The sequence below is a fragment of the Humulus lupulus genome, chromosome 4 (genome assembly GCF_963169125.1).
Source record: "Humulus lupulus chromosome 4, drHumLupu1.1, whole genome shotgun sequence".
NCBI classification, from domain to species: Eukaryota; Viridiplantae; Streptophyta; class Magnoliopsida; order Rosales; family Cannabaceae; genus Humulus; species Humulus lupulus.
The window spans coordinates 209,476,625-209,492,196 of NC_084796.1; the positions used below are offsets into that span (position 1 = coordinate 209,476,625).

The window sequence follows — 15,572 nt, forward strand, 5'->3', positions numbered from 1 at the left end:
AAACCAGCCACCAACTCATCTCAATTCACCTTCCTTAACTAAAATTCAGACTTTAAACTTGGATATAACATAATCAAAATCTTACCTCTGAGTTTTCTTGGCCTAAGCTTGGTTGATAACTTCAAACATCCCTTGATTCTCCTTCCAAGAGTTTAGATTTCTGCTTCTCCTTTCTATCTCCTTTTTGCTCTTATTCTAGGTCTCCACAATTCAGCATAACCAACTCCCAAAGTGTTACACGTATATGATATTCCCTCTTCAGCTGAAACTCATCTACTAACTGCCAAAATACCATTTTAACCCTCCATTAATATCACTTACTAACTAGACCTCAAGGGCTTATTTGTCCTTTCCCTAACTTTGCAATTCTACCACTTTCCCAATAAGGCCTGTTACTCTCTATAGTTACTAACGGTTACGCAGGTTACCAAATCACCAGTTACCATTATCTAGTTTCCTAGGACCGTCTTGGCACGTGCATCACGTTTGTATCACAGCACCCACACAGTACAATTCACATATCATAATTATCACATAATATAATTCACATAGTCATATAACATGCTTAAAATCATAATCATACATCTTAATCATAATAACCACACATAATTCCCATCTTGCCCTCCCGGCACACTAATCAAGGCCCTTAAGCCTTATTAGTGAATTTGGGTCGTTACAGTTCCTGCCATGTGTTGAACCCCCATTGCTGGGCCCATCAATCCGTGTAATTAATGAAGGGTCAGGTCCACGGTCTGAAACATCTTTTCCGTACCCTAGGTGTCCTTTCAGCTTATACTCGAGATTTCCCTTTTCCAATGCCAATGATCATGATCCTCGCCTTTCTGATCTTCGACCCTTGGATCGTTCTCGAGTACCTATGTCCTAGGTAATATGACGGTCAGGGTGAACTTACTTCACCCCAAGCACTGGACCTATAAAAATTTCGAGGATCAACTTTTCAACGTTGTTTTAGCCCATTTCAAATTTCTTGTGCTTTTAACTCTTTAGCCGCTCTCAGCCTCTCAACCCATTTTCTGGCCTTGCATCCTCTCCAACTCCCTTGCCATTTTGGATGACTGGTGTGAAGCTTCATAATTTTGGGTAAACGACAAGCATTTCTTCAGAGTTCATACTCAATTCAGCACAATTCGACGCTAAATTTCGAGTAAGTATCCTTGAACTACAACTTTCTATTTTTCTGCGTGTTTGAGAATTTAGGATGCATGCTTAGGAGTTGTTTTTCGGGCCTTTTAGAGGCTGTTTTTGCCTTATTTGTAGTAAAAAATGGCCTAAATGGCTCATTTAGGTGTTCTAAAGTGTTTTGGGGCGTTTCTCTTCATTCTGGGCCTTCGACCAGAATCTAGAAAATTTCCAGATTCCGGTGATGTTCATCATCTTTGATGGTGGTCGAATTTTCCAGTGGTGTCTCTGGCGCCAGGTGCTTGGCTCCGAGGACACCCCAATGTCATTAGTCTCTCTTTCTTCCTCTTTCCTTGAGCAATTGTCTTAGGGTTTCTCGTTTTGGCCTAACTTTCTTCTGGTCAAGGCACTAAATTCTTGGTGTTTGTTTTAGATGTCTAAGGAGCTTCATGAGCTCCATCAACAAGGGTTCTATGCCTTCGACAATGAAATCCTTCAAATGGCCCGAGAAGCGGAACAACGCCCTAAGAAAGGGAAACAAGTGGTTGGTAGCAGCCAAGCTCTTGTAGTACGGGAGAGCTCGGAACCAGCGGCGACGAGACCTTTCAGAGCTGGTCTCTCAGAGGAAGAGGCCAATACGGTCCCAACACCTTCAGACTCCCCCTACCCTGCCATAAGGTTCGGAGTGGTAGACCTCCCAAGCAAACTACGACATAAAGGCATCTTGCAACAGATCTTCGAGAACTACGGGGTGGATGATAGTGAAATACTAGTCTACCTAGCTCAGGAGGATGAGAGGGCGCATGAGAGCATTCATGGGCTCGGGCCTTGGAGTGCCTCTCATCTCCAAGCAGGTGCAGCCCTGTCGTTGCCCCAATACTATGTCAACTTTCTCAAGTTTGTCGGCATAGCTCCTTTCCAACTGTCCCCGAATGGATATCGGGTACTGGCAAGGTTGTACGTATTGTACAAGAGGCAGAACTGGCCTACTCCGTCCCCGGCCAAAATACTGTATTTCTACAGTTTTTTCCAAAGTGCAAAGAAAGGGGAAAAAAGGGGGATACTACACCCTGATGAAGCACACGGTCCCTGGGAGAGGCTACAAAGCCCCGTGCGGCAACGAGAATCACGCTCGGGCTTACAAGGACCAGTTATTTTAGGCGGACGACTTCCCTACAAGGACCAACCCCACATTACTTCTGGACTTTGCTACAGTCAGTAAGTACTTCTATCCTTGCATAAATTAGTATGATAGTGTTTATTTCGTGACTCATCCTTGTCCGTGTCGTCTTAATCAGGTTCGTTTTGTCGCATTCCCTTCGTCGACTCTTTCGACGAAAGACTTCAGGCGATGGAATCTATTCACCTCGAGGAGCTAGAGCTTGACTTCCTCGTCACTGATGCCCACCTCAGACGATACAGGCTGTTGCAAATGAGGCAGAGCATAAATTCGATGGTGTTAACCAAATTTTGGGATTAGAAGCAATCTCAGAATGTAGCAAGGCTACACACGAAGCATATGGCGACCAAGGCACAACATCAATACTTACAATGCCTTCATGAGGAGCATATAGAGAGCATCCTCGCCATTAAGGCAACTACGGAGGCAAAGGAAGATGAGGAACTCGATGTGGAGCTCGAGGCGGGAATCGAATCGTCTTCCATGCCTCAAGGTAAATCTCTGATTACACTTTACTACCCTAGGCATGTATGAGAGGGAACTAGTCCCGACCATTCATTCTTTTCTCCCTCCCTTCTCGAATGTGCCCAAGTATCAAAGCGTCACTGGTCCATGGAGGAGTACCAAGATTACCAGGATCTCATCGACGTGTTCCTCCGCAACCTGAGGAGGAAGAGGTACCCTCAAGGCTTCGTGCCTCTTGACGATTCGATGACCATGCACGCCTCCTGGTTTTGTCAGTACGAAACCAACTTAATGTAGGAGATGGATCGAATCTTACACACATTTTCTAATATTGTCCTCCATTCCAAGGAGCCTGATCGTGGTGGGGCTCCCTAGGAGTTTTATTTATCCTCTCTGCAGATGTTTTATTCTGTTGTGGTTTTCCTTTCTTTTATCAGGACTAACTAGGGTGTTTCCTTTGTGCAGACTGTATGGGCCTTTTTTATTTGGTGCATTCAAAACATCAAAGGGTGTCGGGGCCTTTTGAGATTGACATCCCGACAACTCCAACAATGGTGCCCACGCCAACGTTGACTGCCCAAGAACCCTCTGCCATTGCTCCTACGACCCCTGCCCCGAGCGCAACAACTGCCAGTGAGGTCATTGACTCGAGACCTCCTTTCCCCGAGACGAGGGATTCTTCGGGAAAGGAAAAGAGATCCCTTCCAACCCCCCTCAAGCCAAGGTCACCCGGTTGGTCATCTTTCCGGAGCACTATGAAGATGATGAGTCGGAAGATGATGAGTCGGAGTTGCATAGGGAGGTCACCGAGTACTACAACGCTCATATCGGGGAGGGCAACGAGAGTGATCGACACTTGGCCAAATACTTGCGCGAGGACTGGCCAAAGGAACCCTTTGTTCCTCCTCATCTCGAAGAGTTGGAACCTCTCCTCATAGGGAGAATTGGAGATAGGGCCTTACCGCTCGGCACGGAGCTCATGCAGGGACTAGCAACATCCTTATGCGAGATGCCTACTAGCAGCTTTGCCCAGTGCGGAAGTGACAATGAGGTTGTGCTGGTGGCAACCAGCCGCCACTCTTCCACGGGGGTAAGTCTCTTGATTTCTATCCAAGTTCAGTGTATATTTTCTGTCTTTTTGGCTAACTTGGTATTTTGATTTTACAGACTGCGGCCCTCAATCAACGACTCGGGGACCTAGTGCTGATGCGGTCTCTCGAGTTGAAGAAGACTTGGGAGGAGCTAGCTTGGGTCCAGGTGGAGCTTGCTCAACTCCAGGAGACCACAGTCCCTCTAAAGGAACATTCGCAGCTCCAGAAAGAAGTGGAGGACACTAGGGCTCGTCTTCGAGAGGTGGAGGACCAACTGGTCACTAGGAGGTCGAAGCTGTCTGCCTTGGAGGAGACATCGTCCAAGTTACTGGAAGATGTCACAGGCCGCACGCGGACCATGGATGAGGAATTGGCCCAAGTTCGCAAGGAGCTTCGGTTGAGCCATGTGGAGTCTCGAGCCCGTGTCAATGAGCTGGAGAAAGCCAACAGAGAATTGGCCAAAGACCTCGACGTGATGGTCGAGGACATGCTCTTCGTTGCGTGGCAGAGCAACAAAGACATTGATCTATCATCCATAGAGGATCCCGGCATGAGGACTAAATTCAAGACACGTCTCGAGGTGGACACTGCCCGCGTGACTCAGGAGAGAGAGGCTTCGGCGGTAGGTCGGGCCCCCGAGGCTAACCCGGTGATCGAGTTAGTGGTAAAGGTGCCACTAGGCGAAGGCCCCCAGTAACTTTGCCTTGTTTATAACTTTTTCTTTTAAACTGAGTAGGCATGTGTGCCATATCTTATTGGGTTATAGACAACCAACGATCGAGCCCCCGAGCACAGTAGTAACTATTTTTCCGTTTAAAAACTACGCAACTTGCACTTCTCTTACTCCTTTGGTTCATAGGTCTTGTTTTGTTTGGTTTGGTTCTATAAATTCAACGTAAATTAACTTGCCACGAGAATAAGCACTCAAATCATTTTACACTTGACCTGGTTCTATAAATTCGACGTAACACGACTGTCACGAGAAAAATAACTCAAACCATTTTAAACACTTGATTTGGTTCTATAAATTCAACGTAACACGACTATCACGAGAACAAGAACTCAAACCATTTTAAACTCCTTATTTGGTTCTATAAATTCAACGTAATATGACTATCATGAGAATAAGAACTCAAACCACTTTAAACACTTGATTTGGTTCTATAAATTCAACGTAACACTACTGTCATGAGAATAAGAACTTAAACTATTTTACAGGTGGTTCCAACGTTTAGTCTCTTATAGGCTCGTAGTCCTAAAATTGGTTTTAATGTGAAGTTTAGCATTAATCTAACACAGTTCAGCCTCCCCAAGCTCCTTCGGTTCAAGGTGGAGTCAGTCTGTCATCCCCCTGTACCTCTGTGGTCCAAAGACTCAGACTTTCAGGAGCTGTTGCACATTGATTGCATGCCCCCTGAGTATGCACTACACGGGAGGTCAGCCAGGGGCTTTAACCTTGCTCCTCGGGCTCGATGTCCTCAGGAAGTGATGTTAATGGGGTGTCCAAGTACAAATGACTCAGGTATCCATTCACATATCGAAGATTAGGATTTGGTTATTAATCCTTGGGCGAGCGCTAACCTCGGGAGGTAACCTGAATCTCTAAATTGTCATCTACCAGACTTTTTACGCTAGGTTTTCTCCAGGTTAGCTATGGGATCCCGTGACACTAGGGGTGCTTCACTCGTCGACTATCCAACCTCCCCATGTCATGGACTCCCCGACACTATAATATTCGAGGCATTTGGACTTGAGCATACTCCTCGGGTGCGGTGTCCTTGGGAGGCATCTAAGTTTGCTTCAGGACCAAGTACGTAATACTCGGTCATCCGTTCGCATCTCGAGGTCAAAGACTTGGTCAGTGCTCCTCGGGCTCGATGTACACGAGAGATGACAAAAGTCTATTCTCACGCTACTAAGATTGTCTAATTTCTAGGTGTTAAGCCAAATATGTTTAGTCTCCTAAGTTAGATTCAATTAGTTTCCTAGGTTTTTTCTATACTCAGGGTGGCGACACTAGGCCTTAAGGGCCACGATGTACTCAAGTTAGAGAGCCTAGCTCTCACATTTGGGGGACACAAGCCGCGACACACTCAAGTAAGAGAGCATAGCTCTCACATTTGGGGGACACAGGTGCATCGTACCTCAGCATGCACTGCGGCGCCTAGGAAAAAGTATGAGGCTCCCTAGTGTAACGACCCAAAATCACTAATATGGCTTAAGGGCCTTGATTAGTGTGCCGGGAGGGCATAATCGGTTTACGTGTGAATTTATTGATTTAATGCATGATTGTATGATAAGCATGCTTGTGTGATTATATGAATGTAAGTGTGGTTAAATGTTATATTTGTGAGAACCACATTATTATGTGGGTAGATCTGCAGCGTGCGACTTGAGGCAATCCTAGTGTAACGCCCTGGCTACCCCAGAACAGTTACGGTGAACGGTGAACCGAAAATTTGACTCGTTACCCGAGTCCTTTGGTTAAAAACGTGATCTAAGTGTTATTACCAAGTTAAGGTGAAAACCAGTAAAAGGAAAGGGTACATTTTATTAAGTAAACAAACTGCTCATGAGCCTTTTTAAAACGTTTACAAGTAGTTCATGTTACAAAAGAGTTGCTACAGTTCATATATACAATCCCCGCCGGCCTAAGCGGCAAAAATAGGGTAAACCCCTAGTCCCTCTGAGAACTCCTTGACCGTGGCAGTCAAGCGGCCCTGTATGTACATTACATCGCCCAAGCTCTCCACTCAAGGCTGGCCAAGCTTTTCCTTTCCTTTACCTGCACCACATAGCACCCATGAGCCAAGGCCCAGCAAGAAAACATAATAGAACATGATATAATATCAACAACGATCATAGTAACCATTCAGGACTAACAGTCCAACAAATAGGTGGCAATAGCCAACAGTCACAATAACGAGCGTCGCTCCCTCTAGCCATGTGATGATAGGGTCACCAGGGCTTAACGGTTAAGTGATTCTTTCGTATGTTCGATCAGGACAGGTGCATGGTGATTAGTCACCAACATAACCTTCCTCACGACTCTAGAGTCGAAGCTATGGACAACGTCCCTTAGCCACGTGACAAACGGTCACCGGGGTCATATACCTTGGCCATAGTCTTCTGGTCATAGACCAGGCAAGCGCTTATAAGTTCATCGACCTTAGGGCCGGTCCCGCATTAATGCCATAGAGCCCTTCAATGCGTGATCATCGACTTTAGAGTCGGTCCCTGACTAGTCAGTGTCTTAAACAGGTAATCAGCATTCATTAACATTTAATATGAAATCCACGTTCATATATCTCAACCAACACGCCTCAATATCAAACCATGCATGTCATATACCTGTACAGGGTGCAACTGTAACCATACATTGTTTTCTTACCTCAAGTTCGAGCGAGAAGTATGATAAAGATGACCCCTGAGAACGATCAGTCTTTTAGTTCCTTAGCGGTTACCTAATCACAACCAATTATAACCTCCATTAATGAGAATCCACAATAATAGGGTCTTAACCTAAGCACCATCCTCGGGACCTCGAAACATGCCCACACGGTGAGTAGAATCGATCCCGGGCCTTAAGAATTGAAACCCCAAGTCAAAAACCCTTAAAAACACTCAAAATGGGGTTTGGAAGGAACAGGGTAGCGCTACAGCGCTCAACCCCTAGCGCCACAGCGCTATACTCAGAAACTCCCAAGTGCCAGAAACCCTCCTGAGGAGCGCTATAGCGCCCTAGAGTGGGCGCTGTAGCGCTACCTCCAGCCCAGAACACCCCTGAACTGACCTTCTTCATCTCCTTCGATTCTAACTCGATTCCCAAGCTTCCAAAGCCTATTCTTGATGCCAAATGAACCCAAAAACCATCCCAACACATCCCAAACATCACAAGCATGGGAACCCTAGCCAAAACTCCCAACAAAAACCATGAATTCACCCTAAACATTTCAGCTGCAAAACAAAATCAAAACAGAGCAAACCAGAGAAACTATGGTTAGAAACTTACCCAAAGCTTGGCTTATGATGGCCTTCAATAGTGGAACACACTCCCAAACTTCCAAGGCTTGCTCCCCAAGCTAGAATCCTCAAAGTTGGCTCAAAAACCACAAAGACCAGAGAGAAAAAGAAGGTACGGGAGAACTCTCAAAGATACTCTGTTTTTCCATCACCTTTTTCAGCTAAATAAGGTTATATCTATCCTAGGGGTGAAATGTCCATTTTACCCCTAGGTCATTTAATACTTTCTAAAGGCTCCTAAGGGCATTTTTGGTACTTTCCTCCTAACTCATTAATCATAATTAACGCTCTCCAATTCCCGTTATTCTCGAAAATCATAAACGCCAATAATTCACATCCCGTTACCCTTTATTTCCCGGTAACGCTCTAATCATCAAAATCACCCCGAGACTCAACCCAAGTCCCAACACTTAATCCCGTTGTGACTAAACCGCTAATCAATAATCTACGATCGTCTCATGTCGAACAACTCGAACAAACCCACATCATAATGTGGTCTTACATATATCATCGACATGCATACAATTAACATTATACTATAATATAATTCTCATAAATATGCATAAACACATTTAATAGCGTAATTAAGCAATTATGGCCTTCCCGGCCTACAAATCCAGCCGCTAAACCACAATAGGGAATCCAGGGCATTACACCTAGGGAGTTAGATAGCGGGAAAGTCACAACGGGGCTTAATATTTGACTTTGGACAAGTCAGGGATATTTCAGGTATCGGGTGGTTATTTAGACTATCGGGTTATGAAAATAAATATATGAAGATATATTTGAGGTTAGGAAGCTTAGGCGGGAATTTCGGGGAATTTTACCATTTTGCCCTCGGGGACGTTTCCGGTACCCCGAGCCTTGGGATTAGCTTAGTCACTTAAGGATAAGCTTACGAGGCTTTAGAAAATAGTAGAACAACAGAACCTAGAAATTGTAGCTGGAATTCTGAGGATTGAAGCTGGGATTTAGAGGATTAGCTCAAGGGTTAATTGAGGATTCAATCAGGGACTAAGGTAAGGATTGATTCCCACTCTCTGTTGTTGAAATTCTGTGAATTTTGGTTGTGTTCTAAGTGGTTTTTGGGTTTTGGATTTGAAGATTAAATTGAAGCTAGAACCTTGGAAGTTAGCCCAGAAATCTTTTGGAGGATTGATTCTGAAGTTAAGGTAAGCTCGAATTTATGGTTTAATGGCTGAATTTTTGGTGTTTCCATGGCTGGTTTTTATGTTATTAAGTTAGTAAGTTTCAGAGATTGAAATAGGTTTTTGATGGGGTTTTAATCTAGGTTTCAGCTGGGTTGTGTTGCTGGAATTTTGTGGGAAGTCTTTGGGTAATTGAGTTATGGAGTTGGGGTAGTTTTGGAGGAGTTTGAGAGAGGTTTGAGAGTAAAAAATGGAGGTTTTTCTGGGCACGAAGGGTTGGGCCGCGACTCTGTTCTAGAGTGCTGCGGCCCTATGAAGCAAAGGAGACAGGGAGGCTCAGCCGAAAGGGAGCGCCGCGACGCCACAGGGCAGGGCTGTGGCGCGTGTCTGCCCTCTGAGGGGCTTGGTTTCTGTTTCAGGGGTGGGCCACGACTAGGTTTCAGGGGCCGCAGCCCTTAGGTGCATCTTTGATCTTTTGGGGATTTTAAGTGCGGGAACCTAACCTAGGGTGCTTGGGATCGATTCTACCACCGTGTTTGGTGGAATTCGATGATTCGGAAGCTAGCATTGTACCTAGAAACCTTTATTTGAATATTAATGGAATCCATTACCTTGGTTGTGACTAGGTGTTAAGCTAGGGCTTGGGAAGCGATCATGCTTGAGAGTTGTCGCTCATAGTCGGTGAACGTAGAAATTAAAGGTAAGAAAACTGCACCCTGTTGTGTATTTGTAATGGGACTAAGGGTTCCCTAATATGTATACTTTGGAAGGATGGTATTATGCCATGTAAACAGTAAACCACGGCCTAAGAGTGCCCAAGGTTACACTAGCGCACAGGGCACGACTCGGCCACTGGTAGCCGAGGACAGCTTATTATGCACTGAGCTCGGTTTAAGCGGGCCAGAGTCAGTGGGGTAAACAGAGGGTGCGGCCTAAGTTGTCAGCCCTGATAGTCATGTAACTTGATTGTTTTTAATGCTTGGTTGCATCTTTGATTTTGAATACATGCTATGTGGTTAATATGAGTGCTAAGTGTTCGATCATGCTTATAAGACTATTCATCTGTTATTGTTGTTTGTGATGCATATTATGTTTTCTTGCTGGGCCTTGGCTCACGGGTGCTACATGGTGCAGGTAAAGGCAAGGGTAAACTTGATCAGCCCTGACTTGGAGGGCTCTGTGACCTGAATGTACATGACCAGCTGCTCAGCTGCCACGATTGTGAGGACGACAGGAATAGGAGAGCTATAAACATCTGTTTTGCCTTAGAATGGATGATGGTTGTCTGTATTTTGGAGATTCTATAAACCAACTTTTAAACAATGTTCCTTTTTGGGATCCCATGTGTAAAACTGTTTAATTATATAAAATGTATCTTTTGAGACCAAAACCCTTTTAAACCCTAGCACATTTATGGTTAGGGACACGTTTTTAACTAAATGACTTGATTAGCAAGTCCTGCACCTTTATAATTACACAGTGTAGCGGTCTTGGCTATCCGGGGCATTACAACTTGGTATTAGAGTGTCCTAGGTTTAAGGGTTTCTGAAGAACGGCTGGACATGTACATTCGCTGCTAGAGACAAGCTCGATTCAGGGTTTGGTAATGTGTATATGTGCATATATGCTTGTATGTATGGAATGAATTATGAATGTTGTTATTTATTGAATTAATAGGAAGCATGAGATACTGATAAGGCCTGGCCCTTGACAGCTGTATGAAAATATTAAGGCATGCTTATTATCATCGCTGTGCATGTAAATTAATATTTGGATGATTAAATGTATATTGAGCATGAATGAATGCTTTTATCTTAGTTGTTGTGTGGTAATATTGGGGCATGTTTATTCGCAGCCGGTGCATGCGGATGAATGCCTATACTCTGAATGTTAGTGATTGGTTATGTTCCTTTGATGGATTTTGGACAAGCTTTTGCCCTGTCATCATGGTCTGATTGTCGAGTCGTTGATTGCAGATTGACTTGGATAGCTATGCGTCCAAGAAAATCTACAAGGCTAGCTGGCACTAGGTCTGGGACCGGGGGTGATGACCAGGGCCAGATTCCTCCGCTAGTCCTTGATAACTGGCAGCAACTCATGGCAGATATGCAAGCGCGATTGCAGAGTCAAGATAAGTAGATTCGCTTGTTGCAACAGCAAGCTCCATCAGGGAGTGCTGCCCTTATTATACCACCTGTAGTGGTACCAGTTGTATAGTCTGGGGAGGTTGGGAACAGGTGGGAGCCGTTATATGAGTAGTTCAGGAAGAAGCAACCTCCAATCTTTGAGGGGGGACCTGATCCATTGAAGGCTGAGCAATGGCTGACTATGATCACAACTATTCTGGATTTCATGAGAGTAGAGGGGCATGACAGAGTGGCTTGTTGCCACCTATATGTTGAGGGAGGGTGTCTGCATCTGGTGGGAAGTGGCATCACAGACTAGGGATGTGATCGCTTTGAGTTGGGAAGGCTTCAGAGACTTGTTTAGCCAGAAATACTACAGTGTTGTCGTCAGGGCAGCAAAAGTTAATGAGTTTGTAGGTTTGGTGCTGGGCAATATGACTGTTACTGACTATGCCCTAAAATTTGACAGGCTTGTGAAGTTTGCATCAGATCTTGTGCCTACTGATGCTACTAGGCAGGATAGATTTATCAGAGGGCTTAATGCTATGATAGCCCGAGATGTTAGGATTACAACGGTACCTGGCGGAACAACTTATGCCCAGGCCGTTGAGAAGGCTCTTACCGCTGAGGAAGCGGAGAACAAGATTTGGAGGGAAAGTGCGGTGAGGCACGTGGGTCACAGAGTGGTGCCTCTTTGTTCAGGGACAGGTAGGGGCGGAGGCCCCAATGACTTCAAGAGAAAGACTCCTGACACTTAGACCGCTGCTGGTCCTGATAGGAGGGGTCGGGGTGGTCAGGGTGGCCGTCAGGGTGGCGGCGAGGCGTGGCAGACCTATCCAGAGTGCCCAAGGTGTAGAAGGCATCACTTGGGCGAATGTCAGGCCAAAGCTTGTTTTGTGTGCGGAACAGTGGGGCATCTCAGGAAAGACTGCCCAACAATGAAGAAAGGTGAAGCAGGAAAGGTGGATAGCTTGACTCCAGCTCGAGTATTCACTTTGACACAGGCAGAGGTCGAGGCTAGTCCCTCGGTAGTGACAGGTCAGCTTTCTAGCGCTGGCTCTCCTTTTAATGTATTGATTGATTCTGGTGCTACACATTCCTTTGTTTCCAGTAAAGTGATTGATAGATTGTGTAGACCTAGTGAATATCGGACTGCAGGGTTTGGGACTTTATTGCCTATAGGGGAACTGGTAATTTCTAAGAGATGGATTAGGATACTGCCAGTGATGGTTGATGGTAGGGAACTTTTGGTAGATCTGATTGAGTTAGACATGGAGGATTTCGATATGATCTTAGGGATGGATTGGTTGGTCAGATATGGGGCTACTATTGATTGTAAGAAGAGGATGGTGACTTTCGAGCTTGAGGGCGAGGATTCTTTCATCTTTGTGGGTGCGGTGTGTGGACCCCACGTACCCGTGATTTCTGCATTGAGGGCCAGAGACTTGTTACAAGGTGGATGTATAAGTTTTCTGGCTAGTGTGGTGGACACTACCAAGGTGTTGCCAGCAGGGCCAGAAGAGACCAGGGTGGTTTGTGAGTTTTTGGATGTATTCCCTGAGGAGCTACCGGGATTGCCGCCACGTAGGGAGATTCAGTTTGTTATTGAGTTAGTACCGGGGACAGAGCCAGTATCAAGGACACCATATAGAATGACACCAACTGAGTTGAAGGAACTAAAGATACAGTTGCAGGAGCTTCTGAATTTGGGATTCATCAGACCTAGTTACTCACCATGGGGCGCTCTAGTGTTGTTTGTTAAAAAGAAGGATGGGACTCTGAGAATGTGCATAGACTATAGAGAATTGAACAAGTTGAATATCAAGAATAAGTACCCTCTACCAAGGATTGATGACTTGTTCGATCAGCTACAGGGAAAGACGGTGTTCTCAAAGATTGATCTACGATCTGGTTATCACCAGTTGAGGATCAAAGATGAGGATATACCGAAGATGGCCTTCCGAACGCGATATGGGCACTATGAGTTATTGGTTATGTCTTTTGGTTTGACCAATGCCTCGACAGCTTTTATGGATATGATGAATAGGGTGTTAAAGGACTTCTTGGATCAGTTCGTCATTGTCTTCATCGATGACATTCTAGTATACTCCAGTTCAGAGGTAGTGCATGAACGACATCTTCATCAAGTTTTGCAGAGGTTAAGGGAGCATCATTTATACGACAAGTTTAAGAAGTGTGAGTTTTGGTTGCTAGAAGTGATTTTTCTTGGACATATAGTTGGCGCGGAAGGGATTAAGGTGGATCCGCCTAAGGTGGAAGCGGTGAGAGATTGGCCGAGGCCAAGAAATGCCTCGGAGGTGCGGAGTTTCCTTGGGTTTACAGGTTATTATAGGCGGTTTGTGGAGGGATTCTCAAAGATTTATTCACCAATGACAGAATTGACAAGAAAGAATTAGAGGTTTGTTTGGTCAGAGAAGTGTGCGAACAGTTTCCAAGAGTTGAAGTGACGACTTATTTCTGCACCTGTGCCGAGTCTTCCTTCGGAGGAAGGAAAGTTTGTGGTTTACTGTGATGCATCGAGGATGGGTTTAGGCTGCGTGCTGATGCAGAATGAGAAAGTTATAGCTTATGCGTCGCGATAGCTGAAAGAGTATGAACAGCGGTATCCTACTCATGATTTGGAACTAGCAGCAGTGGTATTCGCACTGAAGATGTTGCATCATTACCTGTATGGGGAGAAGTGCGAGATATACATTGACCATAAGAGTTTGAAATATTTATTCACTCAGAAGGATCTGAACATGAGACAGAAGCGTTGGTTGGAGTTGGTTAAAGACTATGACTGCGATATCCTTTACCACCTAGGGAAGGCCAATGTGGTGGCAGATGTGTTAAGTAGGAGAGGCCCAGGACAATTGTATAGTTCCACCCAGATCTCGAGAGAGTTAGCTGATGAGATGGCCAGGGCAAAGATAGAGTTGGTGGTGGGCCAGCTAGCTAATATTACTTTGTAGTCGACCTTGCTAGAGATGATCAAGGAGGGGCAATTGGTGGATGCGCAGTTGCAAGATGCTAGGCAACATGTCTTAGCTGGGACAACTAAGGATTATTCTATTTCTAAGACTGGTATACTTCGATATCAGGGACGGATTTGTGTTCCGGCAGATGAGGGGATCAGACGAGAGATACTGGATGAGTCTCACACTACGCCATACTCACTTCATCCGGGTACCACGAAGATGTATCAGGATCTACGGACATTATATTGGTGGCCCGGGATGAAGAAGGATGTGGTAGAGTATGTGGCTAGATGTTTGACATGTCAGCAGGTAAAGGCTGAACATCAGCGACCAACGGGATTGCTTCAGCCTTTGGGTATCCCAGAGTGGAAGTGGGAGGACATCATGATGGATTTTGTGGGAGGACTACCCAGGAGAGTGGGACTTTGTGACTCGGTGTGGGTGATAGTATACAGATACACCAAGTCAGCTCATTTTCTGCCAGTGAAATCAACCTATACAGTGGAACAGCATGCAGAGTTGTATGTGAGGGAGATAGTTCGTCTCTATGGGGTTCCAAAGTCTATTGTATCTGATCGAGATCCTATCTTTACCTATAAGTTTTGGGGAGCTCTACAGAGAGCTATGGGGACCCAGTTGAAGTTTAGCACAGCTTTCCATCCTCATACTGATGGACAGTCTGAGAGGACGATTCAGGTGTTGGAGGACATGCTTAGGGCGCGTGTGATTGATTTCGAGGGATCTTGGAGTAAGTATCTACCGTTGATTGATTTCTCGTATAACAACAGTTATCAATCCACGATTGGAGTGGCTCCTTATGAAATGTTATATGGGAGAAAGTGTAGATCACTCATTCATTGGGATGAGATGGGTGAGAGGAAGTATTTAGGGCCAGATATGGTTCAGAAGACTAATGAAGCTATTGAGAAGATTTGAGCCAGAATGCTTGCCTCGCAGAGTAGGCAGAAAAGCTACGCTGATCCTAAGCGTAGAGACGCGGAGTTCCAGGTGTTAGGAAAATATTGTTTTTCCTCAATGGAAATGATTATAATATTACAACTCTATGCAATAATATTACAAGTAAATATAGATTGATTAAATAAGGTTACAACTCTATAACTGAAAATACAAATAAACTAAAGAAAGGAAGAAGATGATGATGAAGAAGAGAATAGTGAGAATACAACTCTAAGCAAAAGATTACAAGTAAAATAAAGTGTTTAGACCAAAAGAAAAAGATTACAACTCTTAAACAAAATGTACAAGTAAATAGAACAAGATAATAAGAAGAAAAACAATAGAATAAAAAGAAGAACAGAAACATAATCAAACTCTCACTTACACAACCTAAGTGAAGAGGATTGGGGATCGCCAACTTGAACAAGGTTTAAAACCTTTGTCCAAAAGCTTATTTCCCC

The 15,572-nt window shown here is 44.8% G+C and overlaps 1 pseudogene; it reads left to right on the forward strand.

Moving 5' to 3' along the window:
• Positions 1–2,659: 2,659 nt before the first annotated feature.
• Positions 2,660–15,572, forward strand: part of LOC133832845 (uncharacterized) — a 49,811-nt pseudogene continuing 36,898 nt past the window's right edge.